Source organism: Xiphophorus maculatus, chromosome 17 (assembly GCF_002775205.1).
Source record: "Xiphophorus maculatus strain JP 163 A chromosome 17, X_maculatus-5.0-male, whole genome shotgun sequence".
In the NCBI taxonomy this organism is placed as follows: Eukaryota; Metazoa; Chordata; class Actinopteri; order Cyprinodontiformes; family Poeciliidae; genus Xiphophorus; species Xiphophorus maculatus.
In genome coordinates, this window is record NC_036459.1 from 11507847 (window position 1) to 11516361 (window position 8515).

Below are 8515 nucleotides of genomic sequence, written 5' to 3' on the forward strand. Positions count from 1 at the left end.
AATGCCCCGGTCCTGGCTTTCGCTGACCCCAGTAAAGCTTATGTCTTACATGTAGACGCCAGTTTGAACGGACTAGGCGCTGTCCTTTACCAAGAGTATCCTGAGGGACTGCGACCAGTGGCATTTGCTAGCCGCAAACTAAGCTCGTCAGAAAAGAATTATGCCATTCATCAGTTGGAGTTTCTGTCTCTTAAGTGGGCGGTTGTGGAGAAATTCCATGATTATCTCTATGGAGCACGCTTCACTGTACGAACGGACAACAATCCCCTGACTTATGTCCTCACCTCAGCAAAGCTAAATGCTACTGGGCATCGTTGGCTGTCAGACTTATCAGCCTACGATTTTGACATAATCTACAGACGGGGAAAAAACAACATTGATGCCGATCTATTGTCACGGATGGATCCTGGGGAAGGGGATCTTGAGTGGCAAAGTATATCACAAGCGGGAGTAAAGTCGATATGTCAGAGAGTTGGCACCAATGATTTTCCTACAGATTCTCCTACTTATGCAGAACAGCTTGGAATCTCTCCCGAGTGCATCCCTGATGTGTATGCTTATCCTACACGATTGCAACTAAACTCACTAGAACAAATGTCAAGACAAGAACTTATTACAGCTCAAAGTGACGACTCTGTCATAGGACCAATCATCCAAGTGCTGAGCGATGGAAAATGGCCTGATGACCTCAAAGCTAATCCAGAGATGATGGCCATGAAGAGAGAGATTGGAAAGTTACACATGAAAAATGGACTGTTGTATCGTGTGAGTAAAACTCAGTCCTCACACAAAGCTCACCAACTGGTCCTGCCTGCCCAGTTCAGAGCAACTGTGCTGAAATCTCTTCATGATGATTTAGGCCATCTAGGAGTTGAAAGAACTACTGATTTGCTCAGAAGTAGATTTTTCTGGCCTAAAATGTCCACTGATGTTGAACAGTACATTAAAAACTGTGGAGAGTGCATTTTGAGGAAAACTCCATGTTCAAAAGTTGCACCCTTGAACCAAATGATTAGTACTGGTCCATTGGATCTGGTTTGTATCGATTTCCTTTCCATGGAGCCAGATTCCAAAGGCATCAGCAATGTGTTAGTCATCACAGACCATTTCACCAGATATGCTCAAGCTTTTCCTGCTAAAAATCAAAAGGCTCTCACAGTTGCTAAGATTTTAGTGGAGAAGTATTTTGTGCATTATGGACTTCCAACACGTATTCACTCCGATCAGGGAAGGGACTTTGAGTCTCGACTCATCAAGGAACTGTTGATGCTGTTGGGCATTAAAAAATCTCGGACAACTCCGTATCACCCACAAGGTGATCCGCAGCCAGAGAGATTTAATAGGACTTTGCTATCCATGCTGGGAACGTTGAATCAAGAAAAGAAAAGACAGTGGAGCCAGCATGTTGTTCACTTAGTGCATGCTTATAATAGCACTAAATGTGATGCAACTGGATTTTCTCCATATTTCCTAATGTTTGGGCGAGAAGCAAAACTCCCAGTCGATATGTGCTTTGGGATGTCTTTCGGTGAAGATGGGGAACATCAGCATTCCGCTTATGTTGCAAAGTTAAAAGATAACTTGCAAAGAGCTTATGACATGGCAACTGAAGCAGCCAACAAACTACATCTGCGTAACAAAAAAGCATATGACAGGAGACTTGGGTTTCATCATCTGGAACTTGGTGACAAAGTTTTGATGAAAAACCTTGGACTGAAAGGGAAACATAAGCTTGAGAACCGCTGGTGTGATATTCCCTATGTTGTTGTGGAGAAGATGCCAAATCTGCCTGTGTATAAAGTGAAGCCACAGAATGGAAAAGGGAAGTTCAAAACTATGCATAGAGACAACCTTTTGCCCATAGGAGACTATGTGCGTCTGCCTATGGTGGATAATCTTCCAGAGGTTCACCAAAAGTTACCAACAAGAGCACGAAGAGGAACTGAGTCTAAGGGACACGACGGTGATCATTCAGTACAGGTGGCACCTGGGGAGTCCACCGAGTCATCTGACTTTGAGTGGGAGTTACCACATCGACCATACCGGACTTATCTGGAGGGAATACTCCAAAAACACAATAGACGTAAACCAAAAGGGCCTCAGGTTCATATTGCAATGGACGAGGAACCCTCACAAGAAGCAGACCATATTGTGGAGAGGTTAACCAGTGATGACACAGCATCTGAATCTGAACCTGAACCTGTCTCTAGTGAAGATGACAGGCCATGTCCAAGTAGTGCTGACAGATGGATGAGTCATGCACATTCCAGACCAAAACGTACCATTAAACCAGTCGTGAGACTTACTTATGATGAACCTGGCAAATCTAGTGATCGACCCCTCACTATTGTTCACAGGGGTGTTGTCATTAAAATACAGAGCTAAAATGTAGTTTAAACTGCCCTTCCCATTGTTCAGTTAGTCAGGTGTTAGTCTGTTGAGGACACCAGACATTTAGAGGGGGGAGGGTGTAACCCGGTCCAAACTAAAGGTGTTTGTAAGGAATTAAGTTCAAAGGAGTGATAGTTTAGAATGTGTTGCTTAAATATGCTAAAAATGTTATTAATCAGTGTTAACCAGAAACTGTATTTCAGGTTCTTTAAAAAGTAATTTTCACTGTATTTTATTTTGAAAGGCTCATGTTGCAAGAGGAAGTGGGGTAGATAAAAGGAACTTGACTGGTCCGTGGTTGGCTGAGGGTCAGGAGGAGAGGAGAGAGAAGAGGGGAGAGACAGAAAGAGAGAGTCAGAATCACGATAAAGAGAGAAACGTGACAGAATTTAGCGAACGGGTTTGTACATAATTCGGCTTTCAGCTCGACAGTCGGTGAAAGTATATCAACCCTACGCTCTGTTTTACCGCTGCTGTGAGTTCCAGACCGGAGCTCACTGAACACTATATGTAATGCTCGCTGAGGCATTTATTATTCGCTAACTCAGTGAATAGCCGTTGAGGACTGTTAGCTAACCCGGCTAACGGACAGTTCAGTTAAAGTTTCCGAAGTGGGAGCTTTATGGAGTAGCGCCTGGAGCAGCGAGCTACGCATGTGGAAAGAGTGGTGGAGTGGTTGGAGGACTGGGCTACGCTGGACGTCTCTGTTCCCGAATCCTGAGGACTACCGGACTGGTTGGGGCCTGAGGACATCTTGCTGGCTGGACAGAGGACGGGTGAGGTGTTGAAAGGGCTCGGGGTTTCACTCGGAGAGGGGCGCCAAGTTCCAGCTTCACAACAGGCCTGCAACGGGGTTTCTTTTTGTTTTGTTGGGACACTATTTTAGTTAAGTATTGCCGGCTTAGGTGAACTTAGAACTGTGGGCCCACATTAATTAATATATTGTGTGAACTTAAAAGAGTGAAGTATTTCACAGTTTGTGCATTTGTTAATGTGTTTAATACATGTTTAATTCTCATACAGGTGTACGTTTGATTTATTAAGAACTATACTTAGAGTGTGTTATTTCTGTTTAAGTCTACTATTTGGTGAGAAGGGAAAGAAATACGGGTATATTATTACTCTAAACTCAACATAAGTTTAAAACACGAGAGTGTACTAAAATTATTATTTATAACTTGATGAGTTTAATGAACTCAGGGGCCCTTACCCATGTTAAAACGGTGTAATTGGGCTACATGAGGTTTCTCCATGAATGTTAATATCTTTTTGTGAAATATCTGAAGTTTTATATCTTTCTTTAGGATAGAAAGGCGCCACAAACCTACGATATAAACAGAAACCTTCCGTAAGTAGGAAACAAATAAAAATACATTATAATTTGGACTATTTCTGAGTTATTATCGCGGGTAATAAATCATCTGACAGTTTTGATTGTGTCTCTGTTGTGTTCGTAGTCTGAATGGTCTAAAGAGCTGCTTTCAGTTCCATCTTAGCCTTAACAGACATAAACATGCAGTAAAAAATGAATCGATTTTCAATCAGTGTTTTGCACCAAACAGTTAATAATAATAAACACGTTTTCACTGAGGCTCTGTAAGAGCCATATGAATGAAATAAGTAATTATTGATATGACAGGAGCGGGCGACTTTGACACTTAGGTGTGTCGACGTGGGAGTGACGTCACCAGGTATGAATGGGAAGGATACTGGCTTTGTGTGTTTTAGGAAGCGGTGAGCGGGGCGGTCAGTCCTTGCAAAGTTTGGAGCCCGATCATCAAAATGGAATAAATCGATAATTGTGACAGAACAAAGAAAAGGTTTGGAGCTGATTGATACACGGACAGATGAGATTCCCAGAGTTAACCCAGAGTTAATCCCTTTACCATCATTAGTTTGTCGTGTTTTTAATAATAAAAATTTGTTAATAATAAAAACTGTTTGGTGCAAAACACTGATTGAAAATCGATTTATTTTTTACTGTATGTTTATGTCTGTTAAGGCGAAGATGGAACTGAAAGCAGCTCTTTAAACCATTCAGACTACAAACACAACAGAGACACAATCAAAACTGTCAGATGACTTATTACCCGCGATAATAACTCAGAAATAGTCCAAATTATAATGTATTTTTATTTCTTTCCTACTTACGGAAAGTTTCTGTTTATATCGTAGGTTTGTGGTGACAATTTCTATCCTAAAGAAAGATATAAAACTTCAGATATTTCACAAAAAGATATTAACATTCATGGAAAAACCTCACATAACCTTATATTAAAGCATAAAGTACGGCGCCCACCGTAAGAAAGGCTTGCAGTGTTCAATTATGCTGCATAACTGACCAGTACAGTATTGCGAGGGAACGCAAAAGAAAAAAAATTCTCCATGTCCTCTAGAGGGCTTCGTAACTACAGATCCACAAAAAATAAATGAGAGTTTTAAAATGTTTTACTCTAACCTTTATGAATCAGAATCTTTAAAAATGCCTGGATTGTTTGGTACATTTTTTGAAAAGATGACAATCCCAACTTTAGACTCTGCACTTAGGGATCAACTGGAGGAACAGATTACTGTAGAAGAAATTAAATTAGCAATTTGCTCAATGCAGAACGCAAAATCTCCGGGACCAGATGGCTACCCAGTTGAATTTTTCAAGACCTTTAAAGATAGTTTGTCTCCATTATTACGAAATATGTTTGTTGACTCATTTAAACGGCAATGTCTTCCCCCAACGCTTCGTCAAGCCACTATTTCTTTGTTATTAAAGCCAAATAAGGATCAGCTTGAATGTTCATCATATCGTCCAATATCGCTGTTAAACGTGGATTTAAAAACATTGTCTAAGATCTTGGCTCACAGACTAGAACGATGTTTACCTCATATTATTTCTTCTGATCAAACAGGATTTGTAAAGGGAAGGCATGGCTTTTTCAACTTGCGTAGATTTGTTAACATATTATACACGGAGTCAACTGCAACCCCTGAAGTCGCCCTGTCACTTGACGCTGAAAAGGCCTTTGATCGGGTGGAGTGGGACTATTTGTTTTACATATTAAATAAATTTGGACTTGGCCCTAAATTCACTTCTTGGGTTCGGGTACTTTACTCCTCACCTATGGCGTGTGTTCGAACGAATTCATTATATTCCTGTTACTTCCCACTTCATCGCGGGACAAGACAGGGGTGTCCTTTGTCCCCTCTTTTATTTGTGTTAGCAATTGAACCGTTGGCGATTAAGCTGCGAGCAGAAGATAAGGTTAAGGGTATCTACAGAGCGGATCAGGAGCACAAATTATCTTTATACGCTGATGACCTCCTGCTGTATATCTCAGACCCTTTGGGCGCTCTTCCCATATTTGAACAATTCGTCACTATTTCGGGTTACAAATTAAATTTGCATAAAAGTGAATTATTTAGTATAAACTCTAAAACCAGGAAGATTTCATTTATATAGTTTTCTTTTAAAGTCAAATCAGATTACGTGACTTACTTGGGGGTCAAAGTTACTCGCAAATATAAAGATCTCTTTAAAAAGGATTTTGTACCACTTCTTGAAAATACTAAATTAGATTTTCAGATGATCTGCCACTATCATTAATGGGCCGTGTCAATTCTATAAAAATGAGCATATTGCCCAAGTTCCTTTATTTATTTCAGTGCCTTCCATGTTACATCCCAAAGGAATTCTTTGTGACACTAGATAAACAAGTTTCTGCTTTTATTTGGAATGGTAAATCCCCCAGAATTCGTAAAGATTTTATGCAGAGACCTAGACCTACGGGCGGATTGGCGGATTGGCTTTGCCAAATTTCCAGTCTTTTTACTGGGCAGCAAATATACGAAACATGCTATATTGGATTAGTGATTTTTCTACAGAAACCCCATCTTGGCTTCAGATTGAGTCGTCTAATTGTGGCCAGTCTAGTCTACCTGCTTTGTTGACCTCTGCTCTCCCTTTAGAGATATGTACATATAAATGCAACCCTCTGCTCTATAATTCCCTGAGAATCTGGGTGCAGTGTAGGAAAAAATTGGGACAACATTTTATGTCGATTAAAACTCCTATCTGTTCAAATCATATGTTCCCACCGTCTATGTCTGATTCTGCCTTTAAAATTTGGGAAAGAAATGGACTAAGTAAAGTTAAACACCTTTTCATTGATGGGATTTTTGCTTCGTTTACACAACTCCTGGAACAGTTCAATATTCCACATACTCACTTTTCCCGCTATTTACAACTGTGGCATTTTGTGAAAAATGGATATCCCACATTTCCTGAACTGCCTGAAGAAACAGCTCTGGATAAAATCGTAGGTATAAACATCCATCAAAGGGGGGCGATTAAAAAGATCTATACCATACTGCTAGATCTACAATCTCCTTCTCTCTCCATTATTAAGTCGCATTGGGAGAAAGATCTTGCAGTTACATTAACAGATGAGCTCTGGCAATCCATTCTTCACAGGGTACACTCCTCTTCTATATGTGCTAGACATGGGCTCCTTCAGTTCAAAGTCCTGCAGCGGTTGCATATCTCTAATGAAAAGCTAGCTAAGTTTTATCCAGGGGCTGATCCCTTATGTAACCGATGCGGGTCAGAAGTCGGCTCCCTCATTCACGCTTTCTGGGCGTGTTCAAAACTTCACACCTATTGGACATTCAATACATTCTCAGAAATATACAATGTTAAATTTGGACCTTCTGCTCTAACTGCAATTTTTGGAGTATTTTACTTTCCAAGTATAATTCAAATGCAGTAGCTATTGCTACGTTGATTGCGAGACGTTTGATACTTTTGAGGTGGAAACAGGAGGCCCCGCCTCCACATGAACAGTGGCTTTCAGAGCTCATGAGGTTTTTGCATTTAGAGAAGATGAGGCGTACACTGGCAGGTTCAACTGCTAAATTTATCGAGGCAGGGCAGCCATTTTTACAATACATGGAAACATTCAAGATGAGTACCTCATCGTAACCAAACTACTGCTATTTTCTTTTAGTTAGCTGTGAACAAATTTTTGCATTTTCATTTGTCTTAATTTTTTTGTGTATGCGTGTGTTTTTTAAACTTTTATTTTATTTTTAACTTGTTTTTTTTTTTGTTTTGTGTTTTGTGTAAGGGTTATGTATGTTAAGAAGGACAGCGTTGTATAAAACCTGAATGCTGTAAAGAATATGCTGTGACAATTGATAAAGAAAGTATAAAAAGCAAAAAAAAAAAGATTGGTCAGAATCTATAAGAGATACAGCCTCTCATTTCTGAGTAGAGATTTTGGCTTTTTTTTTTTTTTACTATGCTTTTACACGGTTTAGTTACAATTTGCAGGTGTATAATTGTCAGATAAGCTTAATCATGAAAAAGGCATTGCACAGTTTTGATTATGAAATCATGATGAATACGAAAATGAAGTCAGAATTATAAGAGGGTTTAACAAAATGATGAGATGGCCTCAGTTCAATCATATTCTCGATTCTTTATCAAGACCCAACGAAGTACAGAGATGATGTGAAAGAGAATTTACCACCTTGCAGATTTAATCTGTTTGTGTTTTTGTCCCTCTTAAACGTTTCAGATGAGCAAAGGCAACCAGGGTGAAACCAAAAATGTGGCTTTTAAATGTTGATTTAATTTATAACAAAAAAAAAAAAAAAAAAGACGCATTCACCTCACCTTCTGCACATCGGTCGAATTAACTGAATAAAACGTTTGTTTTATCATTTCTCCTCATCTGAATCCGCCTAATTCGGATCCCAATAGTTAAAAGTGGAGCAGTGAAGGCAGCAGGGATGGAGAAAACAAGCCCACCGTCTTTAATCTAACGATGGCTTTGAAGTTAGCAGGGGAACCAGAACAAAGTCGGGCGTTCTGTTGAGACCGAAAGCTTAGACGTTGTGATGAGAACCAGGTGACGCGTTGTGTAAGACTGCGGGTCCCTGAAGGTGATCATATGGTGTTTAAATGTGGAGGTAGTCAACTGAAGCCGCAGTATAATGAAAAAAGGACATTATCAAAATGTGCCATATCTATTTGATTGTTCAACGCAGCGAAATCAAAGACGATGAAAACAGGACAGAAAAAAGGGACAGAGATAAATCTGTTGTTTCGGGGTTCTGTTTTTATTGATTT